Source organism: Eleutherodactylus coqui, chromosome 1, assembly GCF_035609145.1.
Source record: "Eleutherodactylus coqui strain aEleCoq1 chromosome 1, aEleCoq1.hap1, whole genome shotgun sequence".
NCBI classification, from domain to species: Eukaryota; Metazoa; Chordata; class Amphibia; order Anura; family Eleutherodactylidae; genus Eleutherodactylus; species Eleutherodactylus coqui.
Genome location: NC_089837.1, coordinates 209,149,135 through 209,170,700, shown reverse-complemented (window position 1 = coordinate 209,170,700; position 21,566 = coordinate 209,149,135). Strand labels below are relative to the sequence as shown.

The window sequence follows — 21,566 nt, the reverse complement described above, 5'->3', positions numbered from 1 at the left end:
GGACCTGTCTTCCTGTGCCTCTTTTTCAAACTCTTGCACTATGGTAAAGGGCAAGAAATTTCTTAGCTCAGGCACAAATACGGTCCGTACCGGCGAGCAAGAGGATAATTTATTGTGGAAAACTAAACACTTGAAGGGAGGCTCTTTAGATGACTTGCATGCATTGACTGATTTCATTGGCGAACTCAATGGAAAATTTAGAAGAAGCACATCAACAACTGAAAACTCAGCTAAAATATTGAGCTGATCATCAACCAGCGGCCGATAAATAAGTGACCTAGACATTATACACAAAGAACTAGTCATTCCAATGGGAAGAATTTGATTGATCAGACAAGTTTAAGTATGTTGGATTAATAGTGACCATTAAAGTCTGAATTTAAATTAACACAAGTAAGGCTGCATTCACACCAGTATTAGGGCTCAGTTCAGGGTTTCCGTCTCTCTGTTCTGTTTTTGGAGGAGAGAAACTGAAATAAATTTGAAAAAAACAGATGTTTTTTCCCCCTTGATTTCAATAGGGTTTCAAAAAAGCAGAAAGCAATTGTAACGGCTTCAATTTGCTTTCCTTCTGTCAGATTTTTTGTATGAAAAAATAACGCCGCAAACTGCACTATTTTCTCTTCGAAAAAGCGGTAACTTAATGGAACAGAAGCCTTTCCATTTGCTTTTCCATTTTTTTAAAACCCCATTGAAGTCAATAAGTCAAAAATCAGATCCTTTTTTTCCAGTTTTTTTAAGTTTCTCTCAGAGAAAAGAAAACCCTGGACTGAGCCCTAACACAGGTATGAAATCATCCTAACTATGTGTGTTCACCATACATCGGAAAAACCTAAATAAGGTGTGTGAAAATTCAGTGGGACTTTTGCCAAGTCCTAATACACAGTGTATCAATCAGAAAATACTGATTTACAGCATCCAATCTGTAGATTGAATGAAAAAATTTAAAAAGTATACAGCAACAATATTGTTAGTAGACACACCCACAATATACTGATACAGTGAAACCTATGTTAAAGACTACGTATTTTACACTATTTTAAATGGATTTAGATTACAGTCAAAAAATGCATTTCTGCAACACTAATAAAGTTTATATAAACTACAGAAATTGTCAGCTCACCCAGCCTTGCTATTCCACCCCACTAAGTACATGGAAGCAGAAAGCAAACACTGATAAGCATAAAAAATGAAGGTTTTCCAGTTACTCAGACAGCATGAAATACTTTTTTATTTCAACAATTCAGTAAGAATATGAATTAAAAACAGCATAGATGTTTAAATGCCTACATGTTTTGACCAGAAGCTCTTAGTCATGGCATAAGAGCTTAGTTAGAACTAAAAGCTCCTGCTCAAAACATGTAGGCATTTCAACATCTATGCAGTTTTTTGTCCCTGTTTTTACTGAAAGGCTTAGAGAAGCCTTTTATGTTGTCTGAATAGTTATCAGTTAATCAGTTCAATACTGCAAGTATTATTCTAAAATAGTTGAATAATTTGAAATTATTGTTTAGAAGGGGTTTGGAAAAGCTAACTCACTGATATAGGAAAATTGCCATTGTTTCATTAGGTCTAGTTAGATAGAAGTTGTAGGGTGTTAGCTATTGTTAGGAAAATGCTGTATTTCCAGTGTGTATTAAACCAAAGGCCAGTAATGCTGCTAGTTACTGGGGAAAATGTCATAGTTGCTAGAATAGTCACCTGGGCAACTAGTTTATGTGTACTAGGATAATACTGTACTTGCTAGAATGTTTACTATAGCAACTATAATATATAGGCATGCCTTTATTTATAGAGTGTATTATATAGATGTCCAGATAATAGGGAGGTATTGTGATGGTAGATGAGAAATGCCAAGCTGCAGGGAGTTGTTATACCAAATGCTTTTGATAGATAATGTTTATTGCACAATTGCTATAGGGATAGATAGTTGTAACAGAGCTCTTTCAGGATAATTATATAACCTAAATGTATGTTGATTATGCTTAGCTGTGCAATTCATTATTTGTAACAGTTTCTGTCATGGCCTGTGTGGATGAATATGTGTGGTCTCAAACATAGGCATGGTGACAAATGAAAAATAAGCTGTGCCTTGCTGGGTGGGAAATGTGTTTCAGTGCACAAATCAGAAAGCAGGATGTGCCCCACAGGGTGATGAGGTTCAATAGGTGGTGTGTGGCACACAAGTTGTCATCATGTTGTAGCTCTTGTGTTCTGCTGTGGTGAGGAACATGTGCAAGCAGTAGCAAGTGGTCAAGGTTGGGTATGGCCAAGCCGGAGAGTCACGCAGAAAGCTCTGGAAGCCTGTGCGAGAGGTTGGGAACTTAGTCATGTGAGCTCTGAGATTTCACTGCTATCAGGATGAGAAAAGAGTAAAAGAAGTCCCAATAGGATTCACAAAGACAATAGTGGAGAGATGACGTATGTCAGTGCCATTGGCCGTATGGATTATTTACACCTTTTATGGGTTAAGTATATTCAATATATTTTTTTGCATTTTCACTTGCACTTTATTCAATCCATGGTTATATGGTATTGTAATTCTTTGCTATGTGGGGTCATATTTACTTTGTATAGATCTCTGCATTGCTGAAATTTCTTGTCGCACTTCATCTTTTAGAATGCTTTAAATTTGTTTATTCAATAAAGAAACATAATTTTTTTTAATAAATTTGGCATTTTTGCATGTGTTTTCTTTTGGGTTCACTGGATTAACAGTGTATATATAAGATAAAATATTGGGTGGATATTTTCAGATTTTGCTCAGAATGTCAAGAAAAAAATTGAAGAAATATTGTACATTAAATTCTCCGAAATATCTCTAATACAAATCCTTTAGAGAAAATGAATCATCAGAATATCACCTAATGTGGAAAGCATGCCTAATCTTTCAAATGACTTTTCAGAATTCACGATCATAAGTGTACATGAGTAATAACAGCATTTATAAACATCCACATCATTAAGATGCAGATGCAATTAACAGAAGTAGCCTCACTGCGTCTTCGATATGATGAAGACAACGTAATTATGTCATCGCGTCGCCTGCGTGATTCCACGGGAAGTCAGCCAGGAGGTGGATTTGAGGAGTCATAGGACTGTGGGAGATGAGTGACTTTATTATTTTAATATGGAGGACAGTATGATAACCAGTATCAGGGACATTATGGCTACCACTACAGGGGATGTTATGGCTACTACTGCATAGGACATAATGGCTACCATAAGAGAAATTATGATTACCACTACCGGGGACATTATGGCTACTACTATTTCAAACATTATGGATACTGCGGGGGGTATTTTGGCTACTAGTACCAGGGACATTATGGCTACTATTACAGGAGACATTATGACTATTGCTATTAAGGGACAGTATGGCTATTACTACAAGGGACAGTATGGTAATTACTACAGGGGGACATTATTGCCATATATTACTACAGGAAGACCGTATGGCTATATATTACTACAGGGTGACAATATGGCTATTTATAACTGCAGGGAACATTATTGCTATTTATTACTACAGGGGGACAGTACGGCTATTTATTACTATGGTAGACAGTATAGGTATATATTACTTCAGGGGGACAGTGCAGATTATTGTTCATTACATGGGTACTGTACGGCTTGTTATTCACTACTTGGGCTGCTATGAGTTGCACTATTATACATTATTTATGTGGCACTATTAAAAGTATATTTTAATACAGGGATTATAGATATGGGAAAGCAAAGAACCAAAGATGTCTGTCATAGAGGAAAATTAAATGGCAGATGAGATGCAGAGTGATAATATAGACTATCCACTAAATGTTACCAGTCTAACCCAGAAAGTAGCGCCTTAAAAAGATTAAAATAGGCAAATCACCTGGTCCTGATGCATACACCCCCGGGTTTTAAGAGAATTAAGTAATAGGATAGACAGACCTCAGTTTCTTATACTTTAGGACTCTATAGCGAAGGGGTCTGTTCTACTGAAAGATATATTGCTGCTTGTATGAAAGCTTGTATACCAGCATAGAAGTCAAACGGGGTTGTATAGTAGAGACCGGAAAAAGAAGCTGCAATGCGGGTATATACCCATGCAAAGCGTGGTCTGTACATTGGTAGAGATATTTTGAAGTTCATAAATTTCTACTGCGGTCACCATATATAGCAGCAAAACACACGGACATAGTATGCTTTGGCGAGGGGAATATTGCAATTCTCTGCTTGTGGCCCAGTATTGAAAGTTACGAGTCCAGCCACTGCGAATTATTGGCAGGTCTTACACAGCTAGCAGTGGGTAATTACATTACACTGCCAAAACAGACAATTCACAAAGATACAAGCTATACTCTATGGGCTTCTGTTTTCACATATCATGCCATCCAGGAATTGTGGCCCAGTTAATAGTCGGTGGTTTTTGGTGAATATAAACCAAAATAATCCCAAATAGGGAAATAGCAAACACACATAGTGTGTGTCCGTGACCTCAGACGTTGCTTAAAGTCACAAGTCCAGCCACTATGAATTATTTCAAGGCCTAAGTATCTTCTTGTGGTTTTATGCAAAATACAAAGTTTATTTTCTTAAGTTATTAAGAATGTATTGATTTATTTTTTTAGAGTTAAACAAATTTACTTTATAAAATTAAGCATTCAAGAGCCTTTGATCAATACCATACAATGCATTTGGAAAGTAATCAGACCCTTTCACTTTCTTTCACATTTTGTTATATTGTGGCCTTATTCAAATTAAAAAAGGTAAAGTTTTGCCCATCATTCTGCATACCTCATAATGGCAAAGTGAAAACAGAATGTTCGAAATCTTTATAAATAAAAAAAATGAAAACTAACATTCTCCATTGGCAAATATTAAGACCCTGTACTCAGTACTTAGTTAAAGCACCTCTGGCAGTGATTACAACCTCCAGACATCTTGGGCGTGATGTCACAAGGTTTGTACACCTGGATTTAGGGATTTTCTGCCATTCTTCTCTGTAGATCCTCTCAAACTCTGTTAGGTTGGATGGGGTCCATCTGTGGAAAGCCATTTTCAGGTCTTTTCATAGATGTTCAATTAGGTTCGAGTCAGGGCTTTAGATGGCCCACTCAAGGATATTCACAGAGTTGTCCCTTAGTCACTCCTGTATTGTCTTGGCTGTGGGCTTAGATTTATTGTTTTGATGGAAGGTGAACTTCTGCTCAGTCTGAGGTCCCTTGCACTCTAGATCAGGTTTTCATTAAAAATATCTCTTGTGCTTTGCTTCATTCAGCTTTCCATCAATCTTGACCAGTCTTCCTGTCCCAGCTGCTGCCACCATTATGCTTCATTGTAGGGTTTTTATTGGGCAGGTGATGAGCAGTGTTAGGTTTCCTCCAAATATAATGCTTAGACCGAATGCACACGGCCGGGTCAGATTCCGCATGCGGGATCCCTCAACACTATCTAACCCGGTTCCTGGCCAGAACCCCTGCCAACTCATGTGTACCTGTCCACCATGTTTCTTCATATGTATTGCAGATGTGCTGGCCGCACCGGCTGGCACATGCGCAGTACAGATGATGACACATTGTTGCTAGGTGATGATGCGGATTCCGCTGCCCGTCCGCAGCTGTCACCGCAGACAGGCCGTAGATCAGACAGCTTCCATTGACTTTAATGGAAGCTGTCCGCGTGGAATCCGGCCTAAAATAGAGCATCCTGCGATTTTCTCCCGCAGGTGGAAAATCGCTATAGATTTCCGCTTATGGGCATGGAAACCTGCTATTACATAGCACGCTATGGCAAGAATTTGCTGTGGAATCTGGAGCCGGACGCCTGCTCCGGATTCCGCAATGCAAATGCAACCTGTGTGCATTGGGTCTTAGAACGGAGGCCAAAACGCTCAATATTGGTTTCATCAGATTAGAAAATCTTGTTTCTCACAGCCAAGAGTCCTTTAAGTGCTATTTGGCAAACTCCAAGTGGTCTTTGATGTGTCTTTTACTGAGGAGAAGCTTCTTTCTGGCCACTCTGCCATAAAGCCCATATTGGTGGAGTGCTGCAGTGATGGTTGACTTTCTGGAAGTTTCTTCCATCTGCGCTTTTCCACTGATTACTTAGTTTGGTGGATCAGACAGCTCTAGGAAGAGGCCTGCTTGTTCCAAACGTTTAAGAATTATGGAGGCCACTATGTTCTTGGGAACTTTAGGTGCAGCAGAATTTTTTTGATAGCCTTCTCCAGATCTGTGCCTTCACACAATCCTGTCTCTGAGCTCTACAGACAGTCTTCTCCTCCTTATGGCTTGGCTTTGGTTCTGATATGCATTGTGAGCAGTGAAACCTTATATAGACAAGTGTGGCTTTTAAAATTATACCCAATCAACTGAATTTACCTGACTCCAATCAAGTTACAGAAATATCTCAAGGATGATCAAGAGAAATGAGAGGCTCCCTCAGCTAAATTTCAAGTGACATACCAAAAGGTTTAAATACTTATATCAATGGAAAATGTTTGTTTTTCATCATAAAAAAATTACAAAGATTTCTAACATTCTGTTTTTACTTTGTCATTGTGAGGTATTGAGTGCAGAATAATAGGGATAAACTATTTTTTTAATCTACACAAGGCCACAACATAACAAAATGTAAGGCCTCCTTCCCACGAACGGATTTCCGCCGCGTAATTCGCGGCGAAAATCCGCTGCGTTGCCCGCAGCTATTAGGTTCTATTGAACCTAATAGCACAATGCTCACGATGCGTAATTCCAGCGCGGAATTACGCACCGCGATTTCTCCCGTCCTCACCCGCAGCATGCTCTATTTTCTGCGGGTGAGGACGGGCTGTACGCACTGACGGCTTCCATTGCAGTCAATGGAAGCCGTCCGTTCACGCTATCTCCCGCTGTAACCAGCGGGAGATAGCGTGAAAAAACGCTTTCCCGCCCACCGCCGCGCGTCATATGACGCCAAATGACGCGGCCGGCCGCGTCACGTGACACGGCCGGTGACGCGGCGGTGGTGGGCGGTGACGGGCGGTGACGCGGTGGTGGTGGGCGGGGAAGCGATTTCACGCTATCTCCCGCAGGTAAGTATAGGGGCTCTGGGGGGCGCCGTGACGGGCTTCACTGCGTAATATTACGCGGCGGACCCCGTCACGCTCGTGGGAAGGAGGCCTAAAAAAGTGAAAGGGTCTGAAGACTTTCCGAATGCATTGAACAGTATGTTTTCCGTCTGTTATGTTCTGCTGTGTATCCATGAGAAGGCGTCAAGCAGGAGACTCGGTTTAAGTTGCTATTTCTAGCACTTTAATATTCAATTAGTTGAATTCCATTTCTGTGGTAAATCAACCATCCACTTTGATCAGTTAAAGATTATAAGCCAAACTGTCCATCATAGACATTTCAAGCTGCAAATTCACCATAGTTTTATAATGATCTTTTACTGTGTGCTGCTGTGGATAGACTGGAAGAGATGGATATGACCTCCACTTAAACTTGGGCAAGTGACAATTAGACAAATAATTTGCAATCAGAATAATTCAATACACAGAAATGAAATGGTCTAACAAACAAACTGATGAAAAGATGGTACATTAAAATGTTTGTCCACGAGTTTTACTGTTGATGGCCTTTTGCCAGGATAAGTCATTAATAGTTGATTGTGGGGGTCTGCAGCTGGCAATCCCAATCAGCTGATCACTGGGCCCGCTGTCAGTGCAGTAAACAAAGGAAGCAGACAGCGCTGTCAACAATGCAGTGGCCCAGTTTGGTACTCCATGTGCATATCCTATTAAATTCGATGGGAGCTCTGCATACAATACCTGATTGGGCTGTTGTAATATGGACAGCTTTATCTGTTTCCAGTGCTGCCCACGCTGAAAGCCAGCCCAGCGATTAGCTGATCGATGGGGATCCCAGTAGATGGGGATCCCAAGCAAAGACCCCCTTCCATCAGCTATTGTTTACTCATCCTGAGAATAACTCAGCAATAGTAAAAGTCCTGGAGAACCGCTTTAAATGGGGGTTTCCCACCTTGGAAAGTGAGAACATATTGCTACGATATGTCATCACTATGTGATATAGAAGATTGAAAGCAAAAAAGACCACATAGTCCATCTAGTCTAGCCTTATATTGTTTCCTGTTTATTTTTATTCAATATATCTTTAACAATATCTTGATTCCAGGCATGCTTAAATTCCATTTACTGGAAGTTTGTTCCAAGCATCTACTATTATTTCAGTAAAATGTTATTTTGTAGCACTGCTTCTGATCTTCCCACCAACTAAAGGGTGAAATCTGCTGCAAATCCCATCACAATCTGCATCAATAACACAGATTTTACTATGTTTTAGTTGTGGTTTTGGTGCAGATTTTTTCGTTGCAGGCAATTCACGCCACATTCCTCAACATGGGTACATACGCCTAGAACAGCTTCTTTAAGTGCCTCTATAAAATTCCTGCTGCTGTATGCAAGTGCACAGGAAATATTCCAATCAACATAAGGCATGTTGAAGTCATTCATTGTTACAGTATTCCCTTTTTTGCCATTTCAGTAATTTCATTAACCAACAGGTTGTCACAATCCTCAGTTTGCCCTGGTTTGAGTTTGCATGCAATCCAAGAGAGTTTCTTGCTCTTTGTGGTTATTTTGAATTACTGTTGTTTTCAGAGTGTCCTTTGACTTTAATGGTTAATCCACTGCCCCTTCTTTCTTTCCTGTACAATGTGTATCCAGGTATGGCTATTTCCCACCCACTACAATCCAAGGAGAATGTCTTTATTACAGCAACCAGATCCAAATTATCTTTAGATACTGGCTCAGAGAGCTTGATGCCTTTGCAACAAAATATTAGTACACATTTATTTTATCCTTTGCAACATCATCAACATCCACATTTTTTAAATTACCAACACACCGCTTCATCCTAACTGGTTGGGGACAGGAATCACCCTCATAAATTAATTTTCTTTCCCCATCATCTAGCTTAAATTCTATTGAAGGATTTTTTTTTCTGAAAAGTTGATAAGCTATGGCCAGAATCTAGCTATAACTTTGGATCTAATTACTGGGAATTTGAACATGAACCACATATACTGAAATATTAAAGTATACAATTTGAAGTTGCAAAAATTATGTACAGTAAAATATGAATTAAAGATTCTAATTTAAATTCAAAACTGAGGTCTAGAGTGCCATTCCCCTTCTCAAGTATTTGTATACTGCATGCCTCTGGGTGGTAAGGGTAAGGAATTGGCACCCAACAAATTGAATCTTCAATATAACTTGAGTACAACGAGTAACATTCATTCTCTCATACATGAGTGTAGTCAAGTAAACTGCAGCCAAATACAATGCTGATGCTCCAACTAATGATGTGTCCAAACACACAGCTTGGCATTCCTCAGCACAAATGGGCTCTAACAGTAGATGACCAGTTTGAGCATCTATGTAATGAGCTCAGTTCTGATACCATATATAAGTACTAAGCTTGACTCTATTACCGTGCCTATGCAATGAGATTGATTCTATTATTGCATTCATGTACTAAGCTTGATTCTGATACTGTATTCATTCAAAAGTTTAAAACTAAGTTAGAAACATAAATCTAATATAAAATTTTAACCTGAAACACAACAATAGTCTGAATTTATGATTTTAACTAAAGGGCTTTTTTCAAGGAATGCATCAAGTACAGCTGCTCTGTATCACAGAGAGTAAATTATGGTTTGAAATTGAATGCAAACTATTCCTACAGGTGTCTTAATGTTTGTAGATTACTTTAAAATCCCCTGATTCTATATAACCAGTGTGGGGACAGACTGCATTACAACAGAGGTTATGGAAGTAGGCACAGCCTGGTTGTTACAGACAGTAGGAAACCAAGATAGCAGGGCAGCTTGGGGATGCATGTGGCACAGAACGTTGTGTCACCTACATTTTTCTAGCAAAGTCTATATTTGGATGCCCAGTTCCCTCCAGTGTGTAAGAGGGCGATAGACAGAGTACTGAGTACGGCGTTTTTGCAGAGACAGCACAGAAGCATTACAGTAAGCAACTTTGGCGATGGGCTGGTTGCAGACGTAGTCCTGAATCCAGAGAGGTAAGCAGAAATTACCTGGTATCAGTCTACTTGCTTGTTCAACACCCTATCTCTTGCTGCAGTATCAACCTAGCTCCTTCTAACAGGCTCTTTGGAGCTCTTTAGTACTGTATATTGGACCACATACATTGAATGGCCACTTTCTTAGAAAGACTGATCTAGTAGCACGTTGAGCCTCCTTTGACCTCCAGGACTATGCCAATTTGTCATAGCATCCATTCCTACACATCAGAGGACCCAGCGTGTGCAAGAAAACAGTCACAACACCATTATCCACCTCTACCAGCCTGACACCTAGTAGGAAGGGTTCATCACTTCATACTGCTTGTGCCTCATTCTGTTCCTCCCATCAGCACAATGCAACAGTAATTCGGATTTATTTGACCAGGTAATGTTTTTCCACTGCTCAGTGATTCCATTTTTGTGTACTTTTGTCCACTGGAGTCTTGCCTTTCTTCTCCTGTGTCCCGCCTTGAAGGAGAGCTTCAAGACGAAGCAAACATTGCAGCAAGTTTTAACACTCTTTACTTGGCAGTCAATTAGTGGTGCAGTCACTTTTAGTTTCACACACTGTAATTAAGCAGTGTCCAGGAATCAACAGTACGGGCACTTCAACTGGCGTGTGGGTTTCAATGGTACAAATACTTCAGGTAACATGCAGGCTTCAGTGTTGTAACACAGTTTTGAATACTTTATTAATATAACACTTGGCAACACAAGACTGTAGGATTCTGGTAACATTGTATTGATTTGCCAGTCGATTTTGCAGAATCAAGTACAGTCTCTCAACTACAGTCAACCCATCGTACTATCACAGTCTAATTTCATATATATACAAGTGTACAGTAAATACAGTAAAACCTTTACCAGCATTGATATCTACTAAAGCCGATTTCGAGTTAGGCCAATTTTTTTAGCCAAAATTCTGTCTCTAGTAACATTGGTTGCCTCTAATAACACCAGCATATGCCGGCCCATGTGACCTGGCTGCTGAACCCATGTGATCTCCTGCTCGGCGTCTCCGGCTACTGCTAGTGCAACCCACCTTTCTCCATCATCGGCGATAGGTAATACACTGGTACAGTACAGTACTGTACAATTGCACTCCAATGTAACAGCACAGAGAACACAGTGATAACACTGAGGACAGATAATGATGTCACCTGCACTCCAATGTAACAGTACAGAGAGCACAGTGATAACACTGAGGACAGATGATGTACTGTAATACAGCAGATGTCACCTGCAGTCCTATGTAACAGCACAGAGAACACAGTGATAATGCTGAGGACAGATGATGTACTGTAGTACAGCAGATGTCACTTGCAATCCTATGTAACAGCACAGAGAACATAGTGATAACGCTGAGGACAGATGATGATGTCACCTGCAATCCTATGACCTGTATCGGCGGTCTCTTTATAAAGAATGATCGCGCTGCAATCTCCCTCCATACATCACGGGCACAGGCTGTTTCTTACAGCTGACACCTAGCAGCAACAAGTGTGATAAACTGCGTGGCTCATCGGAGCAGTTAATTAATCAGTTCTGACAGCAGCATTTAAATCCCCTGAACATCATCCCATACGGCCCCCCACGATGAAATTGCAGGGAGTCGTGTGGGTGTCATGGCAGCATCGGGCCTTCTGAAAGGCCCCAGGGCTGTCATGGCAGAATGCCTATCATTGTAAATCCAATAATTAATTCTAGACATTCCAAAAAACACACCAAACCACATTTTTCTAAAGCATTTACCGCTGCTTTTTTACTGCTGAACGCTGTACAACTCTCTCATTCATTTCAATGGGGCTGTTCACACAAGCATTTTTAACCCTGCGTCGCCAATTGAAATGAATGGGCAGTGGTTTTTAGCACTGCTGAAAATGCAGCACGACTTGGTACCGCGTTTTGTCGTGCCGCGTTTTTGGCAGTGCTAAACACCCTAGCTATACTGCCTGAGAAAAAAGAAAAAAGTCAACATACTCACCTAGCAGGTGCTGACTGTGTCCCGGGGGCCGCCCTCCGGAGCTCCATGCAGGCTGCTGGGCACTTGTCAAGCCATCAGAGCATCTTGCTAGTGACGGGGGATTGAAATTCCCTGCCTCCAGCAAGAGATTGCTCTGATTGGCTGAATCAGCTGAGTGACAGCCCACTTAGTCAATCACAGCCAGAGCTGGATGCTTCAATCATAGCCATTCATCCATAAATGAATGTGATTGGAGCAATCCATTAATGGCTATGATCGGAGCAATCCATGAATGGCTGTGACGTTAGCAGCGAGGTCAATCAGTGAAAGACGAAGACGAGAAAAGTAGAGGTATGACTGTAATTATAATAAAGGAATCTAAGTAGTAAAACAAAAGTACATATTTGGTATCATTGTGTGATTTGGTATGATCCATAAAAGTCAGATTTATCAAAGTAACGCATTATTTACCCCGCATGATGAACGTCGTCAGAAAATGTGCTTTTTTGGTTACCCTGTCTCAAAGAAAATAATTAAAAAAAATTAAATACCTTTAACAAGATATTAAACAAGAACTATATAAGTTTGGTATTGTAGTAATCGTATTGACCCATAGAATAAAGTTATCATGTAATTTTTGTTGCAGTTTGTGCGCCGTAGAAATAATACGTACCAAAAGATGGCGCATTTAAATTTTTTTTCATTTCTCTCCATTTAGAATGTTTTTTACGTTTTTCCAGTACATTATATGGTACATTAAATAATACCTTTGAAAAATACAACTCGGCCCGCAAAAAACAAGCCTTCATACAGCAATGGCGATGGATAAATAAAGGAGTTACGATTTTATTAGCAGAGGGGAAGGAAAAAACGAAAATAGAAGAAAAATAAAAAGCTTTGTCACTAATGGGTTAACACTTACCATACCTACTTTACATTGTAATCATTTTATTTTATTTTTAATAGGCTTTTGTAGAAAAGCATAGCACCAGTCATTAAACAGTTAATTATGGGTGACTTCAAGTGGATGAGGCCTTGGTGATAAACACCTGCAGTCACCATGGCAACTGTGCTGATGTCATCCACAGCTAGGCCAATGTCATAAAGAGCCTATCCAAGAAAACTCCATGACGGAAGGGGATACGACCAGATGCAGCGTGGTGCTTGGTGTGTCTGGAGACCTGGAGCTTCACCATCTGTGAGGGAGGAGGGGACGCCCGCCTAGCCTGCCAGATCAGCCATATTTACCTAGCCAGCCCGATCAGCCATAACTGCGCAGCCAGATCATGTCTATTATTCCTAGCGATCCATGGGGTGACAGATGCTGCAGCCAGATCTCCATCATATCCAGTATCCGCTGCCCGGAGAGGTCACATTTGGATATCTCCATTAGGCATCACACGGGGCCTCTGCTTTGCCCTCGCCTTGTTTACTAATAACTGTCATATGTAATGTTCTGTTATAGGATGTATTACTGTAAGTATGATGAAATGTACCAATTCTGATAAAATATGCTGTAAATATTGGCATTAACCCCCTAAGCCCAGAGGGAGGGCCGTCCTCCAGCCATGGCTCCCCAGAGGTTTCCTCCACAGGGGGTTTTTCCTCTCCTGAGTGATGGATGATGACTCTTTGTGAGTCGGGGATGCGCCATTTTCAGTGTCTTCTTATAGCAATTGGTCTGATCTTACATTTGAGACACTGAATAAGAATATAATGTTATTTCAAATAAAATGTTGTCAATTAAACACCAAATGAAAGTGTCTTGTGTATTTGTTTCACAATCTTTGGTTCGGGTGAGGCTGTTTGGGACTCAAGATCCTTCACATATGACACAAAGATAAAGGCAGACATTCGGTGGGGGCATTTTTAATCCAGATTTATCTCCTCTGCGTTGAAGTCCTCAACCAAAAAACGCAGTGCGGTTTAGAACCTTGTTCCATTTTGCCTCTGGGATCTGATCTAGTTGGTGCCGATCACCAGCAGAGGGATCTGGTTGCTTGCAAACTGCTCCCGGTCATAGTCCCCGTTGGCCACCAGCACCATGCTGTCAGTGCCTGATGGTAGCTGACAACATAGAGCTGTCATCCCTGGCTGTCATCCCCCCTCCCCCCCGCAATGCGATTGGCGCTATCTGCTAGATAGCAACAATCGCACTAAAGTGAAAAAAGGTTTAAAAAAGTTAAACATTCAGCTGCTCTCATGGATCGGATTCATGGGGGCAGCTGAGATTACTCACCCCCATTCTCCATGCTGTCCCCCGCTGATCTGGTCCTCCATGACCTGACGCCGGCCTTCTGCGTATCCGCGCCAGACGTCATTACATCAGGCGCATGCGCAGAAGGCCTGGGAGCTCAGGCAAATTTGAAATCTCCTGGCTCCCAGCTCCTGAAGGTAGCCATGAGGCAGGAGATGTCACCGGGGACCGCCGTGATCACGGAAAAGTGAAAAAAAAGTTTAAAAAATTTAAAGTTTCACCTCATCCCCTCATAGATCGGAGCCATGAGGGGAGGAGAAAATACTCACCCCCCTCTTCCATGATGTTCCCCTGCGATCAGGGCCTGCCGCAGGCCTTTGCACATGTGCCAATGTGGCGTGCATGTGCAGAAGGCTGGAGAGCCCGTCAAATTCAAAATTTTCCTGCACCCGACTGTCAAAGACAACCGAGTGCAGGAAGGTGTCACTGGGGACTGCTGTATGCGGTTCCCAGTCACATGATCACCGTTATCCATTGGATATCGGTAATCACGGAAAGTTAAAAAGTGTAAAAAAAAAAGTTTAAAAAGTTAAAGTTTCAGCTCCCCTTACGGATCGATCCGTGAGGGGAGATGACATTACATACCCAAGGTCCCCGGATTTGTCCCCCGAAGGAATCTTTATCCATGGACTTTACCCCGGCTTCAGCTCATGTGCCCTCATATGCGCAAAAGTCAAGGATTGCCTGGAAAATTTAAAATCTCCTTTCTCATAGCTACCAAAGGTAGCCGAGAGCCTGGAGATGTCACGGGGAGCCGCGATATGCGGTTACTAGTCACGTGATCACCGTTATCAAATGGTGATCATATAAAAGTTTTTTAAAAAGGTGAAGTTTTATCTCCCCTCACTGATGAAACATCTTCCCGGAGGCCTCCGCATTTGAATCCCAATCCCAATGTTTCCAGGAAATTTCAAATCTCCTTGCTCCCGGCAACCAACGGTCACGGAGTGCCTGGAGCAGTGACTGGTGGACTCATTCAGCGGTCCCCGGTCACTTGATAAAAAAAGTAGCAATCTGCCATTAGGCCGGACCCACAGGACTGGATAGAAATTGCAGATTCCAAATGTGTTTGATCAGCGGTAATACACAGATCAATCAAATGCATTGGATTGCACAATTCCGCTCAAATTAGCGGGTCGGAATTATGTAATTACTCGCAGAAAACAGAACGCAGCATGTTCTATTTTACCGCGACATAGAGCCCATCACAGATATAACCACTGCCTATACACAACTACATTGGTACCCAAATCATCGCTAAGCATTGGTGCGGGAAATATAAACAAACGTGTACTGTGCATGACCGCCTATGTGAGTACGCAGTTATGCGCAGTACACGGCCGTATGCAGGGCCACAGCCGGGCTCAAAGCTGGAATCCGCTGTGGGCCTCCGCAAGCAGATACCACTTATGGGCGCGTGAGTCCGGCATTATCCGGACCGCTACCTTTAATACGTAATTTACAAAAAGATCCAGGAACGCTCGCCCTCCTCCAGTTCCAGGAGCAGCTTGCCGAGTGCCTTCTGTGTAAGACCGCCGCACCTCAGCAAGATTATGAAGCCTCACACAGCGCCACTTTTCCACCCCATCCTTGCTGCTGGGGTCAAGAAATACCCCCCAAAAAAGCATCCCAACCTGCCTCCGTAATTACCCCTGTCTTCGGACATACCACACAGTTTACATTATTACTTTTATCTAAGATTTAGGGAATGGCAAAAAATGGAGATGGGGGGATTATTTTTAGGGAGTCAATTTTTTTTCTGCACAAGTGGACAATGGGGCCTGGAATTTATTCAGTTGTGCCCTGAAATCCAACGGGTGTTTCCTCTATTATAGGCCTAGCCATGTGTCCTATAAGTAGATTGGGGCTACAGTGGGTATGTTTCTGAACACGGGACAAATGGGGGTATCCATTTTGGGGTGCAAGTCTTCATTTATATGTGTGCTGTACAAAAAAAACTGTTTAAATTGATTTCCCTTTCTGTGATGCATTTATATTAGTGTAGGGACCCACTACAACACAAGGAACTGTGAAGTGGTTAGTGGGCTCATGTATCCTGGCCAACATCCAACCAATGCCTTGCATTTATTGTCTATCATTCACATGCAGCGTGGCTTTAAGACTCCAGGAGGAGCCCAGGGTTGCAGTACCAATGTGGTTCACTGATGGATATGCAGGGCAACCCGCCGAAGTATTATGGCGTCAATAATAGGTTGCTGGTCTGCATGGTGAACTACATATATCAGAATGGTCTGGCACTTTGTATCCACTATGTGTGGGAGTATAGGCCAAGCAGCCACCCCTCTCTATATCAAGAGGCAGTGTGAGTGGCTGTCTCATCGGTATCCTTCACAGGTGTAATTCGCCTTCTGTGATGGCTTGGTCATTAAGGTGCAAACAGGCTTGGTCAGTAAGGGGTTAAGTGTTATTTTATTCTTTTAGGACTCTACAAAGTATAGACGTTCAGCAGTATTTTTGCACATTTAGGGCTTAAAGGAGATGTCCCGAGGCAGCAAGTGGGTCTATACACTTCTGTATGGCCATAATAATGCACTTTGTAATGTACATTGTGCATTAATTATGAGCCATACAGAAGTTATAAAAAGTTTTATACTTACCTGCTCCGTTGCTGGCGTCCTCGTCTCCATGGTGCCGACTAATTTTCGCCCTCCGATGGCCAAATTAGCCGCGCTTGCGCAGTCCGGGTCTTCTCCTCTTCTCTATGGGGCTCCGTGTAGCTCCGTGTAGCTCCGCCCCGTCACGTGCCGATTCCAGCCAATCAGGAGGCTGGAATCGGCAGTGGACCGCACAGAAGAGCTGCGGTCCACGGATGCAGAGGATCCCGGCGGCCATCTTCAGCAGGTGAGTATGAAGACGCCGGACCGCCGGGATTCAGGTAAGCGCTGTGCTGTTTGTTTTTTTAACCCCTGCATCGGGGTTGTCTCGCGCCGAACGGGGGGGGGGGGTTTAAAAAAAAAAAACCCGTTTCGGCGCGGGACATCTCCTTTAAACAGATGGGCGTAATTTAGTCCCCTTATGTGTCCGCGTAACGGGATGAAACAAAACCATTTATTTCAATGGATTTGTTTTCACTAGCGGTCTTCTCGGGTGTTAAAGGGGTTGTCCCGCGAAAGCAAGTGGGGGTATACACTTCTGTATGGCCATATTAATGCACTTTGTAATATACATCGTGCATTAAATATGAGCCATACAGAAGTTATTCACTTACCTGCTCCGTTGCTAGCGTCCCATCTCCATGGTGCCGTCTAATTTCAGCGTCTAATCTCCCGATTAGACGTGCTTGCGCAGTCCGTTCTTCTCCCTTCTGAATGGGGCCGCTCGTGCTGGAGAGCTGCTCCTCGTAGCTCCGCCCCGTCACGTGTGCCGATTCCAGCCAATCAGGAGGCTGGAATCGGCAATGGAACGCACAGAGCCCACGGTGCGCCATGGGAGAAGACCTGCGGTCCACCGTGGGTGAAGATCCCGGCGGCCATCTTCGCAAGGTAAGTAAGAAGTCACCGGAGCGCGGGGATTCGGGTAAGTACTATGCGGTTTTCTTTTTAAACCCCTGCATCGGGTTTGTCTCACGCCGAACGGGGGGGCTATTGAAAAAAAAAAAAACGTTTCGGCGCGGGACAACCCCTTTAATGCTACACCCAAGTAAAGATACTACATGCGACAAAGATAGGGCAGGACCCACCTTCCCACTTTTTTTTCAAACTCACAGGGAATTGTGCAGAGTTTGAAAGTCAAAAAAAATATGTTTTTACCTCATTCATGCACAGCCAGCTTTGTAGTGGTGAGCGCAGTTGTGCATATGCAGCGTGAAGAAGCTCTTAGGGCTCCTTCATACGGCCGTGTTTGCGCACACAAAATCTGTGCACGTTAAACACTGAGAATAAAACCCATTGATTTTAATGGATTTGTTCTGAAAAGCGTGTTTTGCGCGCGCATTTCCTGTGTGTGAAAAAAAATAGGACTTTCTCTATCTTCCTGCATTTTGCGCAGCAATGGCTCCGCAGACGTCTATGGGAGGTGTAAAAACACACAAGGGTAAGGGTGAAACACTGCGCAAAATGCACGAAAAGAAGATAGTTGGACCTTATTAGGCTTTAATAGCCAATGAATTGCACGGAAAGGGTGTGTGAACTGGCCCTGCGTGCGCAAATATTACAGTAATATGTGCTGAGATGTGCGCAACAGTCTGATTACATGGCTCTTCAAACTTTGTTCATGTGCAAATATGCTGTGCTGCTTCAAGCGTATCTGAGCAAACATCTGAAGGACCCCTTACTAGTAAATTTCAAAAGCTGATTTTTTTAAGGACTCCCTCCGTTCTTAAATGGATTTTAAAAATCTATATATCAGAAACCCCCATGAATCACCCCATTTAAAAAAAAACTCAAAGTATTCAGAACAGCATTTAGAAAGTTTATTAACCCTTTAGATGTTCCACAGGAATTAGTACTTGATCAGACAGGTCAACTCCTTCCATCTACCTACTGTAGTCAAGGACTCAGTCTGGCTTGGGGATCTCTATACTGGTCGCTGGTACTGGACAAGGGGTATTGCTATGGGTGTATATTGTGTTCAATATCCCTCTTGTCCTTATACTTGGCACATAATACGTTGTTGCTGCATAGTACCCTGCGCTCACACTTCCTTAGAATTTGCCAAAGCAGTGACTTACGGGGACTTTTCTATTTATTTCTAATAGTTCCACATGTCACAGTTTTTCTGGAAGCAAAACTCTGGATAAGGTGAATACAGGTTTAAAAATTATCCAGGTATGGCCCCCTGCACATGGGCGGAAATTCTGTGGTGGGATTTCCCGCAGAATTTCCGCCTGTGGCTGCTGCCATAGGATTGCATTAGAAAATGCAATCCTAGGCAGAGTGACACGATTTGTCTGCATGAAATACACGCGGAAAACTAATCACGGCATGCTCTATTTCTGTGCGGATCTCACACAGAAATGTCAGTGGTGACGGTCCAGCTCCACTCTGCGCATGCGCCGGCAGCCGGCACACAGCCCAGAGAGGAGACGCCAGGAGCGGGTGAACCGCAGGCCTCTGCAGGGGCACAGATCCGCATCCTACTGCGAGAATTCTTGTAGCGGGATCCGACCCGTCCGTCTGCAGGTGGCCTACAGGTGATAACTCTGGTCCAGCTGTGGGTGCACCAATTCCTGTAAATTTTTCCTGCAATTCCCAAGAGAGGGACAGGGGAGGGGAATTTTTGGGGCTCAATTCTGGTGTCCTTCCTTTCATTGGGGTGTAGTATAAAATATCCCTGCTCCAATAGGCCCTAATGTTCGGCTTCTTTAATAGACCCATAAATAATGCAATGCTCCCAAATTTTGCGATTTCTGATGTATCCACCGGGGTCAACTTGCGCGGTTTTGCAAAACTGGAGTTGAGTTTTTCTGGGATGAAATTCTGGGCATATAAGATTGTCTGGGTAACAATATCGGAAATAAAATCATCCAAAAAAAGTCCAAAGTCCACCCCCTCTGAACCCTGCTGTATTAAATTGTATCCCTAAGTTTCCAGTAGAATCAGGGATCTGGGGTCTGAAATTTTCTGTGGTAATCCACTGAGCATCAGATGAATCTGGGTCCTCTGAAGTGGCATTGGGCATCTTCTCAGGGTACAGGTTCAGAATCACTTAATGAAGAGGATAATGCCAGAGAAGTGGGGTCATCCTCACTACCGTAGCTAAGTCTGACTAAGACGCAATAATTGTGTAAGCCGCTTCCACAAATACTGATTTGCTCCTAACTATGTTAGCAGCCATCACTACAGTTTCACTATGATTGCCACTGTGGTGACACTTTAAGCACAAGACTTAAGTTTACACCGTTTCAATAAGTACCATGCGCCCATGACAAAAACTTGTGTCCTGTGTCATTGAGAAATTAAAGGGGTTTTCTGGGCCTACACTATTGATGACCTATCCTCAGGATAGAAATAGAAGTTTTCCCCAGTAGCAGAATCCATAAAGTACCCTTCTCAGGGGAGGCTGAACGTCTGCAAAGCCGTTCCAGGAAATGAACTCCAATTTTCTAATGCAGTTGACCATCTAAAGATATGCAGATGGCAGCAGAAAGACCGTGGTGCATAAAAACAGGTTTATTCCATCTTCAGTATAAAAGTACACGCGACGTTTCGACCGTATAGAGGTCTTATTCAAGCATGCAACATAATACAACATACCTCCCTAAATACTAAAACATCAAGCATTGTGACCAAGCAAATGATCAAAATACCGCTGATCCCCCTCACATAATTGGCTATACAGCTGTGTTTAGTCCATACTCATCAATCATCTTGCTGGAGCTGATCCATCTGGATTCCAGGTGCCAATGACGTCGGTATCCAAGTTCCTCCATATCACTGGCGTCTACACAAGCAACTGCGCATGCCCCAACCTCCTCCATACATCACGCAGTTGCGTCATCAACCTGCGAGATCTTACCGCTCTCACTTCACTGTGCATGCTCAATGTAACCAACTTGTGAGACCTACTGTGCTTGCGTGGGCGTCCCTAGCAACTTGCAAATCTTATTGTCCTGGGATACCTGGTGAACGCATCCAACTAAATTGTAGCGCACCTATCAAAGGCCCTGCATACTGGCTTTACTCCTCAATACCTCAGTTAATCAATACCTAATAGGGATGAGCGAGTATACTCGCTAAGGCACTACTCGCTCGAGTAATGTGCCTTAGCCGAGTATCTCCCTGCTCGTCCCTAAAGATTCGGGGACCGCCGCAGCTGACAGGTCAGTTGCAGCGGGGAGCAGGGGAGAGCGGGCGGGAGAGAGGGAGAGAGAGATCTCCCCTCTGTTCCTCCCCGCTCTGCCCTGCAGCTCCCCGCCCCGCGCCGGCCCCTGAATCTTTAGGGACGAGCGGGGAGATACTCGGCTAAGGCACATTACTCGAGCGAGTAGTGCCTTAGCGAGTATACTCGCTCATCCCTAATACCTAATTAACATTAATATGCACAAAGACAATGGCCACTATGCCATAAACGCAAATCACAGGTAAGATGCTGCGACATGCTCCAGATTCAGCCCTATCATTCATCGATGCGCATTATTTATTGTACTTATCAATGTCATTACAAAATATCTGAACCGTATATATTCATATTCTTACCAGGCTACAATCGCCAATATATACCAATAATCTATACGTTTACAGAAAACATTATTATTAGTATGCCCACCATCATCAACACATCCAAACATGAACATTTAACCTACATCAAA

The 21,566-nt window shown here is 42.8% G+C and overlaps 1 protein-coding gene across 1 annotated transcript in view; it reads left to right on the top strand.

Moving 5' to 3' along the window:
- The first annotated feature begins 7,020 nt into the window (after window positions 1–7,020).
- ADAT2 (adenosine deaminase tRNA specific 2) overlaps window positions 7,021–21,566 on the top strand; it is a 628,714-nt gene continuing 614,168 nt past the window's right edge. The window contains exon 1 of the mRNA XM_066605475.1: window positions 7,021–7,057. The gene's annotated coding sequence lies outside the window, so the exon portion shown is untranslated. The remainder of the gene's footprint in view (window positions 7,058–21,566) is intronic.